At 43.9% G+C, this 22,947-nt stretch overlaps 1 protein-coding gene across 3 annotated transcripts in view; it reads left to right on the forward strand.

Moving 5' to 3' along the window:
* Nucleotides 1-22,947, forward strand: part of FOXN3 (forkhead box N3) — a 221,689-nt gene that overhangs the window by 59,301 nt on the left and 139,441 nt on the right. The window contains exon 1 of one of the 3 annotated variants that reach the window (XM_026079706.1): nt 10,106-10,900. The exons of the other annotated variants lie outside the window; for them this stretch is intronic. The gene's annotated coding sequence lies outside the window, so the exon portion shown is untranslated. Of the gene's footprint in view, nt 1-10,105; nt 10,901-22,947 lie in introns of those variants that run through there. 3 annotated transcript variants of the gene reach the window in all.

Consider the following 22,947-nt stretch of genomic DNA (forward strand, 5'->3'; position numbering starts at 1 on the left):
AGATGCCTTCAGTTTTTCTGAATACAGTATTAGGCAAAATGGGGTGCAAAACTATGGTACATAATTTTCTAGTGAGCAGAATGCTTCAGGAAAATTACAGTCATTATTGAATGTAATGAAACCTGACAAATTAGAGTTTCATAGGCCCTCCTTGAGATTAGTGTGATCCATTAAACATGCTCTCTGACTGCTAAATGGCATTGTCCCATTTCACCATAAGAACTTCAGAAATCCAGAGGTAACTATAACAGCTGATTGAAAGCACCCAATCAAGAGCTCCTTGAAGTAAGAGGAGAAATTATCCTGATTAACATTATTTCTAAGAAGGTACTCTCCGAGTAGGCTGCAAATTGTGTTAGAAGCATTTGGGTATTGCAGGGAAGACCAAATTTGACACTGAAGTGGCCACACAGTAATGTAAGAACTGGAGTGATCAAGAGAAGAACATTTTTGTTGATTGTGGTGGGAAAATTGAATTACTCTGAGCTGCATAGTTGTTCAGAATATGTAAGTTAAAGTGAATGATACTCAGTTTAAAAGAAGAGTAAGCAAATATGAAGAGCTGAAAAAGCTTCTTTCTAGATATAATTCTTTTTGCCTCATGGTGTACATCTTCAGAATATTTTTGCAGGGAGCAGGGTAACACACTGGTCATGAATATCTCATGCATTATGGTAAGACATTCCAGTGATGCCAACTAAATCAATATAATAGTATCCCTTAAAATGATTGCTTTTTCCTTGACTGATTGTGCATTAAAAGCAACCTTTAAATGATGGCCATTAGCACCTGGGACCTGGTCACTGATGTTGACTGAGCTGACATGAGATAAATTGCGAAGGATCTGCGTAATAGTTAGAACTGGTATAATCCTTTTGAATTTTGTAATGGAGCCTTCAAACAAGAAGTCAATGAGAGCATGTGTAAATCTCCAGTACGTGACAGAGGAGACTATTGCCTTTATACCAGGGAAGAGATGGGACATGGATATACTACTGTGCCTGATCCTTCATAGCACTAAGACTAGCCTAAACTTGTCTGCTTTTGTCAGCAGAGGCATAAGCAAGAGAGCAAGTGCTGTAGCTGTAGGTGAGCATAGTAGTATTCCAGCAACAGATGAACCTCTCAATCAAGGAGCAGTCTAAAAAGCCCCATTCCACATCTGAAAACGATAAAGAGCGTACGTACACAGGAGTGATGCAACTGTAATTTCACGTTGCTGTGTTGTGTCTCTTGGTCTCCCCATTGCCTGTCCCAGTCTGAGGAGCTGCACCCTGCTAGGCAGGACCTGCAACACCACCTTTCGGATGCTGCCAGTGCAATGATGCATGCCAGTGCTGAAAATCTGACCACTGAAATGAAATGAAATAACTAAAATCTAGAATAATGGCTAGCATTAGTAGGTATTTGTGCAGTTCTGAGGCAGAGATTTAAATGAAATTTCAAACTTCAAATTAAGAGAGCCACACGACTAAAATTTAATGCTGGAAGCTGTCTATTCTGGTAATGTCATCTCATTTCATGACAGCCTCAATGACTGAAAGTGATCCAGAAGATTAATTTGTGATTTTTTCCAAGATCACTTATTAAAAATGGCTCAGTTAGTAGTGCTTTGGGTGGTATTTCAGCTAGAGTAATGCACATTGGTTTAGCAGTAGAATGCCTGGATAGCATATAAAGAAGAGTTGAAGCAAGAAGCATTGGAAGGGTTGGAAAAGAAAACAAGCACTTGATATGTAAATAAGTTTCCTATAGTCTTACCTCTCTGCCTAGAAGAAGCATGGCTGATGTGGTACAGTGCCGAACATGATGTAGGAGAGATTTGGAACACAATCCCCCAAAAGTTGTTTATTTCCTCCTAATCTAACTATTTATCTACTCCAGGTTAAGTGTTTATGGTGTCCATCCCTGTAACATCTGAGCTGTTTTTGACATTGTTCAGAGATGGCAGCTCACATCTCCTGTCAAGAGCAGATCTTTGAGTAAGATCTCTGTTTACTATAATGTAGCTTATACATAAAAACATTTACGGTAGCTGCTTACATCTATCCTCCTTCAAAAGATAAAGCACTTCAGTGCACACTGCATGTCTGCTACCTTCTCATGTCCCTGACATTCATTATAAATTGAGAAGCCAAGTTTTTTTCAAAAGCTATTTAGATGTTTTCTGCTGTAACTTTCTCTAATAGATATATTCCTATTGATTGCAATGAAACACACAGAATAGAACAGAACAGATCAATTGAAAAGTAAAGTTAAGACAGCAAGTACACTTCTTTTCCACTTACCTTAATGGAAACAGTTACGGCTGGATCTATCCCAGGTGTAATGCTGCTGAAGTCAATGGAGTTGTACCAGCAATGAATTTGGCTCCTAGTGTTTTGTTTTGACCTTTTCAGAAGGTTGCTCTGCAGGAGCGAAACTATTAAACACAGTCAGTGATACCTTAAGTCGAAATACAGAAAAGGCAAAACTAGAGTGAATATCACCTTGTTCATTAAGGAAGAGGCCTGACTTTTATAGAGTGAGGGCAAAAGAATTGATTCCGGATAAGTACTGAACTTAGTTTCAGGTTTTCCTAGTGAATAGCAATCCCAGGTTGGCATGACACTTGGACATCACTGCATTTGTGCGCAGCTGCCTGGAAGGGTTTGCCTAGCCTTTCTGTATGTCTGTGCGTCAGGACAGTTTTGAGTTGGACATCATTTCCTACAGATTTGATGTTCATTTGTTCATCAAAAATCCATGTAAACTGACTTAACATGCTAATAGTTCAAGTGTCCAGAAGTTGCCTAGTAGTGCTCAGTGTGAGGAGCTTTATTAGCAGGTATTTGGGGGTTTCAGTAGACAACACAGATTCTTTACACACTGCAGTTGCCTCAGGTATGCAACAAATAGAGATATGACATTGGAATATTTTCAGCTTCAGACCATTATATTTTACACGCTTGGATACACTAATCCAGACTAAGAGATTGCAGCCTATTTTATGGAGATTAACAGGCAGCAGTGCAACTGAGAATTGGCCCTTGGTATTGGCACTAGCACAGTCCTTCTTCTGCTGAAATGGCATCTCATTCTCCACTGAAGTTTCCAATGATCTCTGAAAGCAATGCCAATAAGCAACATGTACAGAAGGAAAAGGCTTTGATAACAAAGAGAGAGACAAACAGCCAAAAAAGCCATTTCCTTCTAAAATAGCTGGATTTGGAAGGAAGGCAGATAGGTGTATTGGTGATGCAGCAACAGGTACAATCTTCCATCCTCCTACGCTAGCACTTCCTTGCCAGGTTTCAGCTGCAGAAAGGCTGTCAGCATTTTCAGACCCATGTAGCCAAGTGACTAGAAGCAGCAGTTTTGTAGCTGTAGGTTAATGGAAAGAAACCATTAATAGCAAGGAGGCGAGATAGAGCAGTTGGCTTATTGAAGGGAAAACTAGGAAGAAATGTTAAGATTATTAGCTTAATGGTATGACTCAGATCTCTTTTATCATGTGAACTAATCTATGTTCTCTTCTAATGAGTCTTTTTGCTTGAAACTAAGAGCTGAGCTAAATTCAGCGAGGTTCTCCCCTTGCTTGAATTGTGCCCTGTGAAATCCCATGGCTTCAGGGGAGCTGGGTGGCAGCAGCAGACCCCAGCACTGCCACGAGGCTGAGTGGAGACGCACGGGACTGTCACACTGCTGTGGCACAGATCAAGGTGAGTGGGCTCCCTTGGGGGGAACGTGCTTCTGGCCCTCTTCCCATATCTTCTTGCCTTGCTCTTTTTCTGTGCCCAGAGCTCCTCATCCCTCTCCTGTTATGGGCCCCTTTCCTTCTTCTGTCTTCCCTAACAAGGCTCCTCCCCAGTAGCACATAAGAAGCTGTTGGCACTAACTGGACTTGTGCCGACTGTCAGTCTGCTCATGCTGGGTATTCCTTTCCTCCACCCTAGCTGAGCTGTGGGCTTTTTGGTGGGCAATGACTCTGATCCCTCATTGGTTTGTGCCTGACTCAAAGGGACCAACGCCTCAGTTCCTCTTCGGTACTTGTATAGTAAATCCATGATTTGCAACCACTCCTGATTTTCTGGGTGTAGGAGGGAGGAGAAGTAGGTCTGGAGATTCCTAGAGTTACTCATACCTACTTACCATCCTGTATATGTAGGTGAGGTGATATGATGTCAGCACTGACAACTCAGGATAAGATATAAGACTGCTCATGTTAATGGAAAGTTTGGGCTGTTTTGTTTATAATCTTGCTAACTGTTTTCCTTGCTAAATTTTTTTAAAGTCAAATGCAACCACAGATTGCTAATTTGCCCTAATCCATACACCTCATAACTCATTTACTTAGTGAGGTTTGAGTCTCCTTCTCAGCAGAGATTTAAGAGCAGAAAGCCATAGAGCAGTCTCACACAGCAAACATTTTATTACTTTTGTTGAATATACTGCACTATGTTTACCAGTTTCTTCTGAAGTGTTATCATAAATAATTAAAGCTAAACTGTGCTTGTTAAATAAATGAGCAATGCACATGTTCGGATGCATTATCTATGGTTTAATTGCACTCATTTGTTTAGGCCCTCATCCTGTAAGGAGTTAAGAGCCTTCTGTCTCAGCTGAGGACTGTGGAAGTTGCAGGATTTTAGTTGAAGATCCTTATTCATCTGCCCAAATCAGGCATTTGCAGTTGCTTCTCCAGACAGGAATTTAAGAAACCTGTTTTTAGCATAGTGGTGAATGTCATCCTGTGTGATCAGATGAAGATCCTGGAAGAAGGTACTGTCCTTTCACCAGATGCTTTAAAAATGTGGAGAAACTGTTGGCACTTGATGGAATGAAGCCTTCACAGAGCAATTTTCTTGTTTCCAGGCTACCTATTTAGTACGTGCAGGACAAGCAGATGAAGTTCAATGTCTTTCACTTTTACAGACATGTAGGTTCTTGCTTAGGTCTTAGCAGTTCCCACGGCCCTCATATGCCCTGTTAGCTCTACCTGTGCTGAGCTTGGGATTCCCCATTTTGTTCCCCATACTGTTTCCCACAGTGTGCAGAAGCATATGGATCTCTGTTTTTTTTTCTTTCTCCTACAATCTTTTAATATGCTTTTAGTCCTTTTGCGCTTATATAACACCTACATGTCAAGACACATATTGCATATAACCTAATTAAATCTAAGTAAATTACTGATGCACAGGTGTTAGGCGCACAGGGCCTCTTGGTTCTCCAAGGCCTGACTTATTATCACCAATCACCAGGCTGTAGCATTCCTTTCATAAACTGATCCAACTTCATCTTAAAACTGGTTTTTAAACTAATTGCTGCACTGATTACTACCATCCTGATTAGTGATTTAAAAATTCTGGACTCAGTAAGTCTATCTTCATTAGGAAGATCTGTTTTTATAATTGTCTCTAAAGAGGGCCTTGGGGATTATTAAGAGATGGCATTCATTATCAGCAAAAATACCATGAAGAAATTTCTAGGCATATGTTGATGTCCTAGACAATGTTAAATTTTTTCCATGAGGAAACAGAATTTTATTTAAAAGGCATAATTATCTTAATAATTATCTCAAAAGCCAAATTGGATTTTAAGCCTTAGAATGGTCTGTGATTTCTAGGTGGCTGACACCTGCAGTGCTTAGCAGCTGGGAAAGGATAAGGCTGATCGTTTGAAAGAAAAAATAAATGGGGGAGGAGGAAAAGAAGTAGTAGTGTCATTGGCCGTGGTAGGCTCTGACATCTAGGAAGGTGATAGAGTTGGAGAGAAGTGAAGTCAGGCAGCAAGAAACTGGCTTTGGAGCAGTAGTGGTGCATGCTGGGAGAATATGGCAGAGAAAAAACAGAGAGCTTTTTTGTTTATTTTTTTTAACCTGGGAGGGGTACAAGAGTGGCTGGTAGCTAAAAGACTTGCTGGAGGGCCATGCGGTGGCTCAGCACCTGGTGAGCGGACTCGCGGTGCGAGAGTGGGAAGGCCAGCTGGGGCTGCGTGAGGGGCACGTCTGGGAGGCATGCTGCGCTGGTGGTGGTGGATGGCGGAGGGGACACGCTAAGTCGGGTGGCAGTGCCCTGAGGCTGCTGAACCCACAGAGGTCTTCTGGCTTTACAGACACTTGAGCTGGTGTGGATGAAAGCCAAACTGATGCAAGGAAGCTGTAAGAAAGATGAGAGACAGATATCCATCTCTGCAGTCACCAAAGGACTACAGGTGTCCAAGGCATTTCTCATAGCATCTAAAATGTTTTTTACTCAAAGACTTTTGTCACTGTCGAGGACACAGTTCTAGAGAAAGAGGGAATAAATCGATTCATGTCTTTTTTTTCTGTAGCTCAACTTTGCCTTCTTGTTGTTTAGTTTGGTTATTGTGGGTTCTGAGGCTTTCTAAATCAGTGTTCATTTCTTAAACAGCATGTCTGTGAATGGTGCAGAATCTCATGTCCAAAACTGCCTTAGTAAAAGGGAGTGGGAAAGTGAATTTTCTGCTAGGAGGTCACTTTCTGAATGATTGCTTGTATCTGCCTCTAGAAGAATGGAAATGTTTATTTTTTATGGAAGGTGAGAGATGGTCATGAGGAAAAGGAAGCCATTAATTAATTAATGATCAATTATTATTTTAATATTTATGTGGCACTGTAAGTGTGGCTGGTGCCCCACGGGGAAGGAGGATCATCTCTGCTTGAGGAGTGTACAGTCGAAATTTAACCATGGCAAGGACTGCTCGTGGCAGATGATGTGTTTTCGTCATTCTTGGCTCTGCCTCAGCTTTTCAGCTGAATCCCACTTTAATTCCCCTTCCCACAACTCTTCTTTTGCCCACTAACAGAGGGGAACCTGTGCGAAGTAGGAATGGCGAGATCAGAGTCTAAAAGAGCCTGATCAATGTGGTAAACAGGCAGGATCAGAGGTCTGATCTCAGAGCTATATCTCGCAATCCTTACCCAGAATTGCAATAACGTAAACAAAACCATTCCAAGAATAACGAGCATGGGATTTGGTGCCAATTCGGAAAGACCTGTACTTCTGGGGCCCTCCGGCTGGCATCCCAAGTAAGGTCATTCTTGCAGAGTCTTTAAACTGATGCACTTAACAGCGAGACCTGGCCTGCATGGGGCTGGTTGTTATCAATCCTGTGAGGTTTTTCTTAAGGATGTTTGCCCTGGCCTTACTTCTTCCTGAAATCCCCTTCCTATTTGTACGCTCTGATGCAATTGTTTCTGGATTTGCTGTCTCTATAGGTGATACTCCGAAACTACCCTCAGCTCACTACAGTCACCAGGGTAATGAACTCTGACAGATATATTCTGACAAAAACCATATATTTAGTAATTAGTTGATATATCACAAGGTTTGTACTGTTAAGTAGTTAGTTCTGCAAAGTGTCAAACTCAGCTCTTTGATTTGAAAATACATGTATATGGCAGTCTACTTGAAATAGAGTGCATTTGAAAGGACAGCTGAAAATATGTAATACCAAGAGAAACCAACATTTATGTAATGTACGTCTCATTGTCAGAGAAGTACAGTGGAGTGGCTAGAACAGAAAACGGGAATCAAACAGTCTAGGTTCTATTTCTGGCTCCAGCATATCCGCACCGAAGTCAAATTAATTGGAGCTAAATACAGAAATCTCTCCTTATATAGGATTTTTGATCCACTTTCAGAACTCTATAATAGGGATATGCTGTTCTGTTATTCTAGAGGATGATCTAAAAAACATAGAGGGGAGTTACTATATTTTGTATTCATTTAACACAAGATTTTTCTGAAAGCATCAGACATATGACTTCTGTGCTGGGAGAGATGAATCCATGGAAATCTATAGCTATTGCCAGATGCTAATCTTGATCAGAAATCTGTTGGCTCCACTGAAATTTCACGTACATATTTTTCCCTGTCAGGTCTATTTAAATAGGAGAAATATGTATAATATTCTTATAGAAGTTTCTGGGCAGAGAATCTGTCTTCTACAGGGCAGAAGCTAAGGAGAGTAGTGCTGTGTAAAGGCATCCCAGGGAACTCCAAACAAGCTGTCTTGAAGTACTATGGCCATGTGGTATGTGAGTTTGAGTAAATCTTTGTGCAAGCCTGGTTAAATTGCTTATAGGGCCTGCCATAGTTTGACTGTCCCTACACCGTACTGTGTAGTAGATATATCCTTAGAGATTAGTACACTTGAAATTGTGATTCCTCTTTGTTTCAGCTAGCTTCCAAATATTGATGATTTTTGTATGAGAGACCCAAGTGTGGAGGCTTGTTAATAGTTACAAAGAAGAGACAATCTAAGCATGAAAGAAATGGACTTTGCAAAGAATTATTTGGCAGTTGTTTAATCCTCTGGACTGGCTGGGTCCTCCCTTGGGCTGAGCCTGCTGTCTCAGACTGCACAGGGCTGTGCATATCCCTTTTGGTGATTAATACCTTCCAGGAGTAGGACCTAAACCAATACTTACCATGCACAGTCCTGAAATAATTCACACAAGAAACTGTAACAGAATGTGTTATCATCTTGTCACTGTAAGTTAGAAATTAAAGCTAAAATTGTCAGGGCAGAGGGAGACAATTTGGGGAGAGAGCAATTAAGCCAAGTACCGCACTATTCCTGCACTCTGTAGCCGGACGCCTGGAAGGGGAAAGGGAAACTTCCAGGTGTTACGCTGGGATATTGCTTGTGAGAAGAAACACGGCTTCTTTCCACTTTCCACAGCTTTTTTTCTTTCAAGTCATGGCCAGAGCCACTTCTGCTTCGTGCCAGAGAGCTGTGGCAGGATGCATCCCCAGTCTGGGGTGAAGTCCCATTCCCATGGAAGCTGGTGCCCTGTTCCCTGGGGTAACGGCAGTTGCAGCCAGATTCCCCCCAGTTCATGCTCATTCCCGTGCAGAGCTTTGCGCTGGGTGGTTGCTAACCGTTAGCAGGAGGGTGGCAGTTTGCAAGCCCGTGGGTTGGAAGCTGCAGAGCCCCTGAGCAGGGTTTTGGAGCGGCGGCCTCCCTCAAGGCACAGGAAGCTCCCTTTACAGTGAAGTTCCTGTTTCTCAGCATGGCTGGATAGAAAGCTGCCCCCTCAGCCGTTCCCTGCCACTAATGCAATATCCTGAAGTTTTAGTGGTTTTCATTACTTTGGAGGCGAAACAGTGCACGGAGAGTACTCTGCAAGCCTATCTGCAGTGACCCTTCACTTCGCAGCGCAGCCACCTGCCTGCTAAAGTTGGACTCCCAGCCCATAAATGAGGGTATTAAACAAACTGTGGCAAGGGGCTTGTAGGCTGCCCTCTCCCTGTGCGACCAGGGAAAGATGGGCTTCGAAGGCTAAAGCCACGTCCCAGTGAAATGGGGGCAGGGGCGAACTTCCATCAAGAGCCTTGTAAGAAGAGCATCCTGCTAGCAATGGCCTTTCCCTTTCATGTGTGTGCTGTGTCCGTGTGGAGGGACAGGCAAACCTTTAGGCAGGGCTTCAAGAAGACACTTCTGAAAGTACCTGATGGCATTAACAGTACTGACCACTGAAAGTCAATTAAAAGTCAGTGAGACTTGGACTCTTAAATCTTTACAGCCCTTTTCTTATAAGTTAGCATCAGTGCCTGAAAAATCTAATCTACTGGCTGTGCCTCCGTGCACCATCCATCTAAGGATCTCTAGTCAAAGCTGTAAATATCTATAAATCTGTAATACCTTATGAATTCTCTATATTGACTTGAGTTTTGGGATGTTTACTGTATGAGTATATTGATTTAGGTTAATAGGAAAAATAACCAAGTCAGTAATAAAAGCTCCAGGTAAATCGCTTTGCCACAAACAGCTTTAGAGCTGATGACAGACAGGGCGAGGGCAGGAGGCTCCTGTACACGAAAGGTCAGCACATCAGCGCGAGCAGTTTGTACTGAGAAACCTTCTCTGCTTGTGGCTGGGGGGAGTCAGATGGAGAACTGCTGAGGGAAACCAGGGTCGCCCAGAGCTGCTGAATGAGTCGGGCACAGCCACGCTGCAGTTGGGCGATACGCAATACGCTTGTCTGTTCTTTTTTATCTAGCTGTTAAATAACACCTTGGTTTAAGGGGGCTGCTTTTATCAGTGTCACAAGCCTCTGACAGAAGGGAGCCCGGCAGCGTCCTCCCAGGCTGTTAGATAAGCAGGGTTGACGCGGAGGGTGCCGCTTCGCAGGGCGGCCCCTCGCAGCGAGCGGCTGTAGCGGTGCACTCCGGGGAGGCTGCAAGCATGAGGCCTGGCACCTGAGGAAGGTGCCATCAGAGCAACGGAGATATAGCGAACTGCAGACCAAGGAAAACATCCGTAGGTTATCCCATCTGGCAGCTGAAATGGATCTATACCATATTTGCCCGAAGCCACTCTGGAGACTACAGGGAAAAATATTAGTGATCCGTAGAAAAAGACAGACTGACTGACTGCTGTGGAGGTAACTTCAGGCTTAGCCGCAAGACTGAGAGCCGTAGAATTTGTAACTGCAGCACATGTTTTCTGGTCACACTCCTTGGGATCACTGTTCTAACTCCATCCCTTGTCCTTGTGGTTTATAAAGCAAAAGAGCTTTTTTGCCTTGTTAATTTCCTGAAGTACAGTATATGGCTTTCGTGTTTTAAATAAAGCTCGTGCTCTATTTTTGAATAGCATAATGAGTGAAAAATGACTTTATCCATCCTGGTGGCAGAACAGCAATTTGTTGCTGCCAAGTGGAGGACCTGGATCAGAAACAAAATTGGGTTCCCAGGCTTTGCGCCAGAAGAGCTGAGACATATTTTTGAGGTGATGTACTTGGACTCTAGAGGAAGATTGTTGACTGAACTGAGCTGCTTTCGAAAACATCCTGCCAGCTGATCCACAAAACACCACCAGTCTGTGCCTCCAAACGGGCAGCTCCTCTGCCCTGTGCTGCTGGGGCGCTCCAGAGCRGCTGTAAGCACAGGTGAGGAGGAATTCACGATACTTTGGGCAAAACTTAAGAAGACATTCCTGCATGGATGTTCACCCTTATTTATCAGCTATTATTATCGTATCCAGGCAAATACAAGAAGGCCGTGCATTATGATGAATACGGGTTGTTGGAGAGGCCCTTCTCACAGGGGTCAGGGCTTCGGTGTGGGGCAGCCCCTTCCAGCTCCCTCTCTCCATGCATGGTCAGCTGGAACGAGCTGCTTCCCTATTTTAYTGGGCCATATTAAGTGCTTGGAAAAGCTTCAGGTACTTTAAGTGAGGCTATAAAGCAAGATGTGGAAACAAGGGGAAGCATGTTGCTAGGACTGTTAACACTCTTTTCTCGTATTTGGGTAGAAACAATATTGGCAACTATGATTGTATGATTAGCTCATTGACAGGTATATTTGTGTATTTTATTATTTATGTATAACTTTAGTTACTTCAGAGAAAGAAATGTGGAATCAAGTGTATTAGGAGTGTTGCCTGAACAGTAAAAAAGGAATTATAAAACAAAAGAAATCTATGTAAACATGAGATGTGTTCTAAATATTCACACAAAAATTATTTACTGTTTTAGTAATACAAGAAATAGAAGGCTTAGAGTAAAGTTATCAGGGAGCAGTTTTAAAGCAAAGGAAAAACTTTTTCTGCACAGTCCATAGTTAAAATGTGGAATTCCTTGCTACAGGCTCTTGTTGATGCTGAAGCTTACCTGAAGCTTTTTTAGACAAATTGATAGAAGAAAAAGTATCTTTGGGCTTAAAGCATAACACAGCATCTGATTGCATCTTTAGCTGAAAAAGTTCTTAAGCAGCAGTTCTCTGGAAGTAAGCGAATATGCTGCAAAGTGTCATTGTGCATTTGCCCTGCTCTTCCTCAGGACATGGCTTAGAGGTGCTTTGGTCTAGCCAGCTACTGCAGTTCTTACAGTATACTGATAAAAGACTAAATGGAGTTAGGTATCAGTGACATAAAGGGAGAAATAAAGGTAGAGGGTTGGATGCTTTTTCCGTTAGCACTGGCGTAAATCCAAGGATGCAATCGAATAGCGCACAGGAGAGCCACAGTGTGCTGGGGTATGGGAGCAGCTCAGCCCACCTACCTAAGAACTCTGTAGGCACCAATATTGCACTTCCCACTCAATAAGGCGAACACAGGCATAAATATGAGGATCTTATTCCATCTGTCTGACTTATGAAAGGAGAAACACTACTCAGGTGGAACCTGTTAACTTCAGTAATGACCCGCTTTAGCTACTTGACAATTAAAATCCCAGTCTTGAAGAGACTTAAGCTCATACTTGCTATGGAACGCGCGCACACATACAGACTTCCCAGCACACATCCCTGTACACAYGTGCTTCCTCGCTCACGGCGGTCAGCCCCTTGATGTCAACCAGAGTGTTGCTATGGCCAATTCTGCAAGCCCAGGTGGGTTTGTAGACTCCAAGCCAGACTTTGGTACAAGTGCATTAGGAAAGCCATCAGCGGATTCCAATAAATGTACAGTCCTTCTCCAAACACAATGGTGTGCATCAAAGTGGCCAAATTTGCCTTGTTGTCCCCTTGTTCTCCCTGTTGTCTCTTGAACTTGGATAATAATCTTGCATTTTGACACAGAGACGGTTGTTCTTCCTTTGCTTTTTCAGCACCTCGCACCACAGGATCTTGGTCCGTAGCTAGGTGTGATGTGCCCGAATCACTTCACCATAGCAGATCATGTGCCAGAGACCCCTCCCCACACTGGATTTGTGGGGGGAGTCTTCAGCCAGGAAGTGTCCTTAGACCCAACCGCCATCCCACACTTCACTCCTTAGTGCAGCATGTCCCCGGCTCCCTAAATCTGCTGGGTGTGTTTGAGAGTCTAGTGTCAGCTGTGGTTATGTACTGGAAGCGTGCCTGTTCCCAGTGCTGAGGCAGAAGAGTAAGTTAACTGAGGACAGTGCTTATTCCAGCCCATTTATTTTTCTTTCTGCACTGTTGCAGTAGTTGCTACAATAAATAGCAATAAGTGAAAGTAAGAATAATATACGTATTTGCTGACCTTAACTGGCCAGTGCTTATGGACTTCCTCACTCTGCGGAGTTGTGCTCTCCCACTGCCTACCCTGTAGTTACTGGAGTGTACAAATGTTAATCTGCTTTCGGATTGGGACCTGCGCGTGGTAATAGATGAGGTGAGAGGACAGTATCATACACAAAGAGGTAGGCATTACGCGGTTCCAAGGGTCCACAGCTTTTCCTTTGAGTTGAATACATGAGTTGTTTGCTCTGTGAACATCTTAAATTGTTCATGAGTGACACGGACCAGTCAAGGGATTCATTTTCAGTCATAGCTAAGCACTGGCTTTGTTGCACGAAGCTAAAAAGTCGTACTGTCAGTTTGTTTGCTTTTCCTCCCCCAGACTTGGTATTCCTCTGATTTTGCAGCCAACTGTGGGTTGTTTTTATTTGGACCAGACCATGTCTTGGGGCAAAACTAACATCATGGCTGGGCATCATTAGGGAAATGAGGAGCAGGGTGTGGGGTGGYGGGTGCAGGAAGCACCTCCGCTCCCCACCAAGGACGGGGGGGCTGAACCGCGCTTGCCAGACAGGTTGGTGGGGTCCAGCATGTGACACAGTTTCCAAGCAGCCCTTTGCCAACACCCTTCAGCTATGAGTGGCTCAGGAATCTCATCAGGTGGAGAGCTTTTGATAAGTTAAGACTTGCATGCTATGCGGTGTAGATTGCTCCATTGCTGTCCCAGTGCTTGGGGGGGGGGTGTTAATTCATCATTTTACAAAGCAGGACTAACAGGGCAACAGGGATTCAATGCGTCTGCCTGGTAAACTCAGAATACTGGATGTAAACAAATGAAGACTAATTGTACAGTTGTCGGTAGGTGGTCCTTTCCTTTAAGTAGTACAAACAAAAGTTCACATACTGCTTGGCTATAACGTTTCCAGTTTGGAAGAGAAAGAGTGCTTAGTTAAAATTGCAATGATTGTTTGATCTGGGGTAGGGAAAAAGCCAGAAAGAATTTGCGAACTTTCTTTGCTAACTCCTTTTTTTTTTTTTCTCATGTTTAGATATCAACATTATGTTGCTTTATGTCTCCCATACTTTACAGACTACCTTGTCTTATGTCTTAAATTAGTTGGTATAGTGATTGGACTTTAGCTATGTAATTCCTRGCTTTCACTTTTATCTAGTTGTTTTTGACCTTTGGAATTGGGTTGTGTAACTGGAGGTGTGAGTAATTTTTCCACTGAAGATGAGACGCGTGTCATACAAGACAGTAAATGTCTTTAATGCCACTTTGTAATTGCTAGTTCAGTGTGGCACAAGATACTAAAATGTAACTTCTAAATTTTGTGAGCAATTTACCTGACAAAGAAGAGTACTATTTGAAGCGAGCCAGTGCATATTCCAGGCACTTCAGCAGCAAACAGCAGTGCTTACACTGGGAACGCTGAACTGTATAACCTGTCTGCTTATTTCTTGCTAAACAGGATAACAAAAGTATTCTTAGAAAAGGGATATTTCTAAACATAGGGGAAAATTTTTCAGTCCAGCACCTAGAAAATAAAAATATTTTTAACATCCTCTGTTTTCATTTTGGCACAAATCATAAATGTTCATAGAAATATCAATAAACAGACTCTGGAGATGGGTTACTCCTCATTAAAAATGCATGTGCAGTTGTGTTCTTATTTCTTTAGACCTGGGCTTCATTTTGAGGTCAGACTCTAATTTCTGAGGAATATAATTTAAAGCTATTTATAGTGCTTCGTGATTACATATAACTACTAATGAAAAAAACTGGGCAACAGAAATAAATACGTAACAGCTGCAGCTGCTTTAACTCTATTAAGGGTAGTAAAAAAGCAGGTCTGAGCATCTGAGGGAATTTGATGATTGGGCAGAAGCAAGTAAAGTGTCTGTTTGATTGTGAGGAGTTTTACAGGCAAAACGCGGATGACGCAGGAGGCTCCAGATCCCTGTATTTAAAGTTTACTTTGCTGTTTGTCTTGAGTGGGGTCAGTGTTGTAGTGAATAATTTATAGGCAGCATGAATGAGCTCATTAGTCCCCTTTTCAGAGCTTAAATGAGTTTTGTGGTTGTCATTACATGGGCCTTCTGTTCAACGGTGCAGCGAAATGACAGTTTGGCAGTTGGCTGGCTTGTAGCAGGACAGCCCGTCTCCTTTCACGCCTGGATTTGCTTTTGTGCTCTATTGAAACCCCCATTCTATTGCCCAGTGCTGGTCCAGTAACTTCCAGGAGTTTCTCCAGTGATAGCTTTGTTTTTTTTTCTTTGGTTATATGCGAGGTTTGGTTTGATATTGTGGTGTTTTCACGTTGTATTTCTTTAACTGCATTATGGAAGAAAACACTGAAAATGAATAAATAAAGCCCTATGCACACATGAAAACAATAAAAATTACTTTTCTCCTCTAACATGCTTCAAAATTTTGTTGTAGCCATAGCGATTTTTGTCTCTGGTTGTTCAGATGCTTATGGAAGTGCTAAACTGTAATGGGATGAACTGGACCTTAGAAGTAAACATGACCATAAATGTTTACAGGATAGGGGGTTTAAAGAAAAAAAATCCCCAACATTTTTTCATACTACTTTGGCTGCCAAGGCCCAGTTTATCTGTGTGGCTGTGAGAAACCTGTGGGATGAGAAAGTTGGCAAAGAACTATGAGGTGTCAGATGCCCTGTATCTACCAGATCACTTCAGCTGTTAGCTGAGGTTACTTGTTGCCAAAAAGACTGAAGTAGTGCCAAGAGATCCGGCATAAATTAATGCTACAGTGGGTAAGTCAGCCCATGATCGTAAGGATTTTCTGTCACAGTGGAGAGGCCAAAAGCTACTCACATGGAAACCCACCTAGCAGAACATTATTCAACAGCCAGGGGCTAATTCTCTTGCCATAGCCGGCAACAGCAGTTTCTGCTGGGATGTGGGTAAATTCAGCTGTTTTTGCTGTGCCAGCTCCCCCCCCTTCCTTCCCAAATCTTGCTTATCTGCTGTGTCTGGTAGCTGCTCTCTGCTTCAGCCTTGCAGCCCGCTTGCCCCGCAGCCGTGGAGAGGAGCACAGGCTGTCACAGGAGCTTTCTGCAGATGCTGCTGTCTTTTCCGCTTTCTCTTGTCACTCCTTCCACTGCAGCGTTGCTTTGCTTTCCGTTCCACTCACTGATGCGTTTGGTAGGCTGGTATGTAGTATTAAAAACACATCAAGGATAAAAGTCTGCTTAATCTTTCTATGACACTCACAACTTGCTTGTTCACCAAACCGGCAGCCTCACAGCATCTCTTTTCAGACACAGCTGTAGGTGGGCCTTGCTTGTGCTTCACCGCTGCATCACCTCGTAGAGGCTCTCCTCACTGTGTCTGCATTGAGGCACGCTGGGAAAATCTGGACTGCGTCTCGCAGGGTTTCCTCTGGGAACAGCGTTCGAGAAACGCACAGGAAGAGTAATGCTGGGTGACGAGTAGAGGAGAGCACCTGGGAATATCCTGTTGCACAAAGAGCTGGAAATCAAGCTGGGAATCAATACAGTCACGGCTAGGAAAACCACATGGTGCAAGCAAATGGTCAGAGGAGAATAATCACCTATCAGCTTACAACACTAGTGATGGCAAGTTGTGTTTAGGGTCAGTGTCTGAGATCCTCTCCTTTACGAGATGTGAACACAAACCTCGCTACCTGTGAGGTCCTGCTGGGAGTTAATTTTGCATGCATAGGTACATAAATAAAGGACAAAATCATGAAGTCCTTGGTGAAAGGAACAGTTTGTATTCAGGAAAACTGAGGCAGGACTTGAGCTGTTGTCCGGAAAGAGTTTTGCCTTCGTTTTAGAAATTCTATTTGGCAAAACCACTTAGGAACTTTGTAACAGAACTTAGTGCCTTCATTACGGTTTTCCCCAAAGCTTGTGATCTTTATTTCTGTGCAATGTTGGCCACTGCTTTTCCTCCACCCTCCTAGGAAGAATAAAAATTCGGTTGATTTCTGGTTCTGCTGATTACATGCTATGTTTCACTTCAGCTGCCAAATGGTGAATATGAACATTAAGATAACTCCTGGCCAACTTTTGCTGCACTACACCTGTACAACAGACAGCAGAGTCCAGGCACCGAACTCCACAAAATAGAAGTCTTTCTGTGTTTAGCATCTGCCAAAGCTGCAATGATACTAGAAGTACTGGCTTCTACACTCATTTGCAGTCATTTACCAGCTATGTTAGGTTAAGTGTGATTTTAGACCAATATAGCCAAGCTAGCAGAAAACTTCAGTATGTTTATTCCAGCAACATTTTGCTTCCCACCGGCTGGGCTGCTAAATAAGTCCTGCTGGCAGAAGYTTCCCTTTACCAATATAAGCTAAGTTTCTGTTTGGGGTGCTAGTATGTTGGTATAATTACACTGATAAAGCGTCTCTCATACAGACCTAGTTTAATAAATGTATGTAGGACAAACTAGCATGCATGATATTCTCCTCCCACTGCACTCATGTACAGAAACAGGCTTGCTAGTGGTTTGTCAGCTGTATATAATTTTAGTGCTAAGTATACTCATTTTCTTAGAAGCTGCGAGCAAGTGTTACTACAATAACATCATAAATGTGCATGCATTATTTTATAAAGGAACTGTTTCATGAAAAYTCTGGATTTTATTATAAGAAATTCATTATATTTTAGTCTGTGAAACAGAAATGCTGTAGATATTTTTTGTTTCCTCTCACCTCTGGCAAAGCTTCATATTGGTGCTCCTCTTCTCTGTGATTCAGTTCTATTTCTGTTGTGTTTCCCCAGCTGGGGCAAATAAGAACTTGAGGGATAACTAAATGAAAGGTTGGGAAAATATCCTGTAACTTCGATTCCATGTATCTCAGGTGAATAAACCAAAGATAGGCCTCCTATGAGTAAGTTGGAGTAAGCTTGATCTTTGTTGCAGGTGCAGCTTGTATCTGTAGCTAGTGCTTGAAGAGGGAGAAGAAAAGAGAAGGGTGTGCTTGTGAAGGACACGGGGCGTGAACTTGAAGCAGCTGCGAGCAGGGCTGCTGCTCTCGCAGGAGCAAGGCACCACTCGTCTGCCGGTTCGTGGTGTTACCTCTGCAAGAGGCAAGAGACACTGGCTGAATTCCTGGGGGAATTCACATGCAGCTGTTTCTGTGCCCCAAAACTGGGTATGGTGCAAACAACAAAAACAGGTTGGCCTGTTGTGGTTAAAAATAAAGAAGTGGTAATACTGCAGGTTCTGTATGAGGCCACTAATAGATATTACATCGGTGAGAGTTTTGACTATCTGCTTCTGGAATGAGAGAACTTGGTTATAGACGGGGGAAGTGGAGAGGTTCACATATATTTGAATGACTTGTGGTGAAGAAGAAGAGGAAATGCCAAGCATTAGTGGTGGCCTGAAGGAAGAGATGAAGGCTACAGAATAGTAACTGGAGAAGAATGCTGGTAACAGGAATTGTGAAAGAGGAAACAAGAGCAAACTCATATTGTATTCATTTTTTAATTTTTTTAATTTACTTTTTAATAGTGCTCCAAGGTGTTCAAGGTGCTTCCACTCCATACAAGACTAGATCCATTGCCCCAGAGAAAACAGAAATTGAGAGACGGCAAGACTGTTAGGGGAAGCCGGTTGTTCTGCATGCAGGGAGAGTGGGAACAAAATGGGATGGCCAGTATATGGTGTTATGAGCCTGAGGTGTCTCCCACTATGAGACATCCATCAGACRGATCACAAGGAGTTCAGGGCAGCAGCCCTGTCCACCTCTGTCTGTGGAAGGTACCTTGCACAACAGGACATTTTTCAGAATTGGGGGCTTTTTGGGTACAGCTGCATGTCAAATTCTTTATCATAATGAGCAAGCTTAGTTAGCAAGCTTCCAGTAGACCTTGGGGAGGAGAGTTGTCTCTCATGTGGAAAGGATAAACCTTGACAAGGATGGCAGTCAATGAGGACATTATAACTAGAGATCAGGTTAGGAATGGGGATAAGATGAGGATAAGCAGTGTGAGTCTGTTGAATGGTGAAACTGATGGGGTCAAAGGGCAGAAAGTAGAAATATTTAGCAAGGTCATGTGACATGTCCATAATCCTAGGAAAGGAAGATGTTCTCAGCTAGCGGTGTCCCCCAGGGGTCAGTACTGGGTCCAGTCTTGTTCAACTTCTTCATCAATGACCTGGATGAAGGCACAGAGTGCACCCTCAGCAAGTTTGCTGATGATACAAAACTGGGAGGAGTGGCCGATGCACCAGAGGGCTGTGCTGCCATTCAGAGAGACCTGGACAGGCTGGAGAGGTGGGTGGAGAGGAACCTCATGAAGTTCAACAGAGGCAAGTGCAGGGTCCTGCACCTGGGGAGGAATAACCCCATGCACCAGTACAGGTTGGGGGTTGACCTGCTGGAAAGCAGCTGTGCDGAGAAGGACCTGGGAGTGCTGGTGGACACCAAGTTAAGCATGAGGCAGCAAGGTGCCCTTGTGGCCAAGAAGGCCAATGGTATCCTGGGTGTTGCCAGCAGGTYGAGGGAGGTGATTCTCCCCCTCTACTCAGCCCTGGTGAGGCCMCATCTGGAGTACTGCGTCCAGTTCTGGGCTCCCCAGTACAAGAGGGATGTGGCACTACTGGAGCAAGTCCAGCGAAGGGCCACAAAGATGATTAGGGGACTGGAGCATCTCTCTTATGAGGAAAGGCTGAGAGAGCTTGGCCTGTTTAGCTTGGAGAAGAGAAGGCTGAGAGGAGATCTTATCAACATGTACAAGTATCTGAAGGGAGGGTGTCGAGAGGATGGGACCAGACTCTTTTCAGTGGTGCCGAGCGACAGGACACGAGGCAACAGGCACAAACTGAAACACAGACACTTCCATCTTAACATGAGGAAAAACTTTTTCACTGTGAGGGTGACAGAGCACTGGAACAGGTTGCCCMGAGAGGTGGTGGAGTCTCCTTCTCTGGAGATATTCAAAACACGCCTGGATGCAATCCTGTGCAATGTGCTCTAGGTGACCCTGCTTGAGCAGGGGGGTTGGACTAGATGATCTCCAGAGGTCCCTTCCAACCTCAGCGATTCTGTGATTCTGTGATTCTGTGAGATGAAGATGGAGGGGGTAGATGAGCTTTGGAGAGATGGTAGAGAGCCTGTGACTCTTGCTGTGCTCATTTTGCAACGGGGGCTTGTAGGAGGCTATCAGACATTCCAATCTAGAGGAGGATAAGAGATAAAGGAATATAGGGAGATGGCTGGAAATCCTCATTAAATAAGATACTGAAACATCTGCAGTCAGTATTCTGAAATCTGAGTGGAAAGATTAGACTGTTGTATATTAGCCCACAAGGCTAAAGTGCAGCTCTGCACTGTTGGTACTTGTAATCGGTCTTCAGTACTGTGTATACCTTGGTCTCAATGTACAAACAGTTTCCATCTGTTAGTGCTGCAAATCTTTTGCCAAGTGAGTTGGTATTACTCCTGTCTTAGAAATGGGGAAATCAACACCCTGGTAAATATGATCGCCTGCCTAAGATTATAGTGAGCTACTGATGGTCGTGCATCAGATGTTCGGATGCTGCTCTAATCGCTAAACCAGCGCTTAATGATTTTTCAATGGTGTTGTGTAAGACTCTTTTCTTTCTTAAATTAGTTAAGTATTCCAGTAAAGTCTCAGAAGAAGCTAGGGGACACTGTCTTCCCAAGAGGCAAGATACTAGTGTTCGCCTCACTGGTGGTGTTTTGCTTTTGTGCAAGTCAGCAGCTCCAGTTTACCGCTGAGCTCAGAAGTCAGCAGGAGCCAGCGCAGTGCTGCCTTGCGCTGCTGCCTCTCGCAGGATGCCCCAGCTCTCAGCCCCGTACCAGCTGCCCAACGTGGCGCGCAGGATCTCTCCGCCTGCTCGCCGAGGCAGCTGTGTCACCAGCTGTTGACCCCTGCACTCGGTCATACTGGCTTTTCTGTGTGTACTTCGAACGTCTCAGACTGGTCCTTCATTATAGTCCTTACAGCTTGCTCTGGGGAAGGATTTCGGCCAGCCACAGAAAAGGTACAAAATTCTGATCTTATTCTCACCAATGCCAACAGGGAATTTTGCCACTAATTTTGAACAGAACCAAGCTGTGTACCTGAATAGGATACATACATAATGAGATATTATTCAAGATGTAATATCCTTTGTATACTGCCACTGCATCTTGCGAAGCTTCCCCCTTCTCGCTTCAGAAATACTTCTCATTAGCTGAATTCTTCTTGGCGTACTAAGACACTTGATTTTTACAAGTGATGATAAATGTGATAAATCTCCTTGCTTGCTGATAAAGAGACATGTGGCTTCACTAAGAAAAAAAACATCTGAAGCATTTGAAGTAAATTCAGGTGGCTGGAGTTAGGACTTGGTAATTTAGTTTGGATTTAAAACAAAATGGCTATGAGATAAGAACTGTGTAAACTAATGGTCTGCTGACTTTTACTGCTGGAACTAGTACAGTTGCAGGGCACAGTTACCAATAGGTGACAATGGTCTTCTGCTGTCTGATAGGTGTCCAGCTGCTGGCAAGTCTTTTTGAAAATATGCAAGAATGTGAAATAGGAATTCACTGGGTAGGGGAGGGCAAGCTATCGGCAGAAGAAGGTCTTAGCGAGTTATGACAGGAATTTGTAGTTTGAGAGAATAAATGAAACACTTTTCATCCCTCTGATTTGAGAACTAAATAGTTGCCACTCTCATGTCTAAAAATGTGATAGAAATTAAGAGGTACCCGATGCCTTAGAAAATTACTAACTGCAGATAGGGAAATAGAGCTGAAAACAGTGGTTATCCTTGTTAAGCAGGATAATGTCGACTCTGTGGGCCACCACAGAATTCCTGCAAAGTCTTGAGCATGCTATCTTAATTTTTATAAATAAAACCACTAAAATGCTTGTTGGCTTAGGGCTRATTTCTGCGTTCAGGGTTGCCCTGGAAAGGATCCACCAATATACCTGTATTTCTAACCAGCACGTTGTTTAAACATTTCTACAGCAGACTGAAAGGAAAATTAATTTTAAAGTGGGCTAAATCTGCAAGCCTTGTTTACCCAGAGTGGAAAATCCTTGATTTTTGTGGCTCAACTATGAAACAATTTATTGCACTTGTATTAAAAGTGGACAGCTGTATCTTAATTTAGTGCTGTGAAACACTGAACTATTTGAAATCAAGTATGTTGCATACAGGAGCCTGTACCTTTAACTGCTGTTTAGACTGGGCAACTTCTTTTTTGTTTTTAAATCAAGTTAGTTCACTCCAATTAATTTAACTGAACTGATGGCAAGGGTTTTTTAATCAAGTTAATACTAATTATGTCAAGATATGTTAACGGGGGACAAAATGCACCATTTTTCCTAATCTAAACCAGGCCTGATTTTAAAGAAAATTTCTTAGTCTAAAAGGAATGAACTGTTTTGCTCTGGAGTTGCAGCTCTCCGCAACGGAGCTCTTCACCGCACAGCGTGAAGACAGACCCTCACCAGGTTGGCAGCAGCGGCATCCTGTCTCCAGACTCCCCTTCGTTATCCCGCCGCGTGTCCCTGTCCTTACGGATGCTGTCCCCGTAGTTGTGCTGCACACCTGTCTATAGGACCTGGGTCCTGCGTAAATCGGCAAAATCTGCGGAGGGATGTGCTCCAAACTGCCTAGGGGGTTTGTGTTAGTCTCTGCTGCTGGAGCCTGCGCCCCTCTGAGTTTTGTGCCGTGCGTGGGCTGGCAGGTTTTGGGCGGCCGTGCAGGAGCTGGTGGAGGTGTCCTGCTGGAGGGCACCGGGCACGGGAGGGAGCGGCCGGCGCTGCGGCGCGGGGAGAGGCCTCCCTCGGCCCCGGGGACGGGCAGGGCCCGGACGCGCTGCGCTCCGCGCTGCTCTTGTCTCCCGCTGCCTTCAGCGATGGCCGTGTGGCTTTTACCGCAGCTGTAGCCGGGTCGGTGCGGTGGGGCCTTCTCTGGGTACGGGGAAATACCGCGGGGCGCTCTGCGGACACGGCGGGCCGGGCGGGGGCAGCGCCCTCGGGCG

Source organism: Apteryx rowi, unplaced genomic scaffold (assembly GCF_003343035.1).
Source record: "Apteryx rowi isolate R43461 unplaced genomic scaffold, aptRow1 scaffold_5, whole genome shotgun sequence".
NCBI classification, from domain to species: domain Eukaryota; kingdom Metazoa; phylum Chordata; class Aves; order Apterygiformes; family Apterygidae; genus Apteryx; species Apteryx rowi.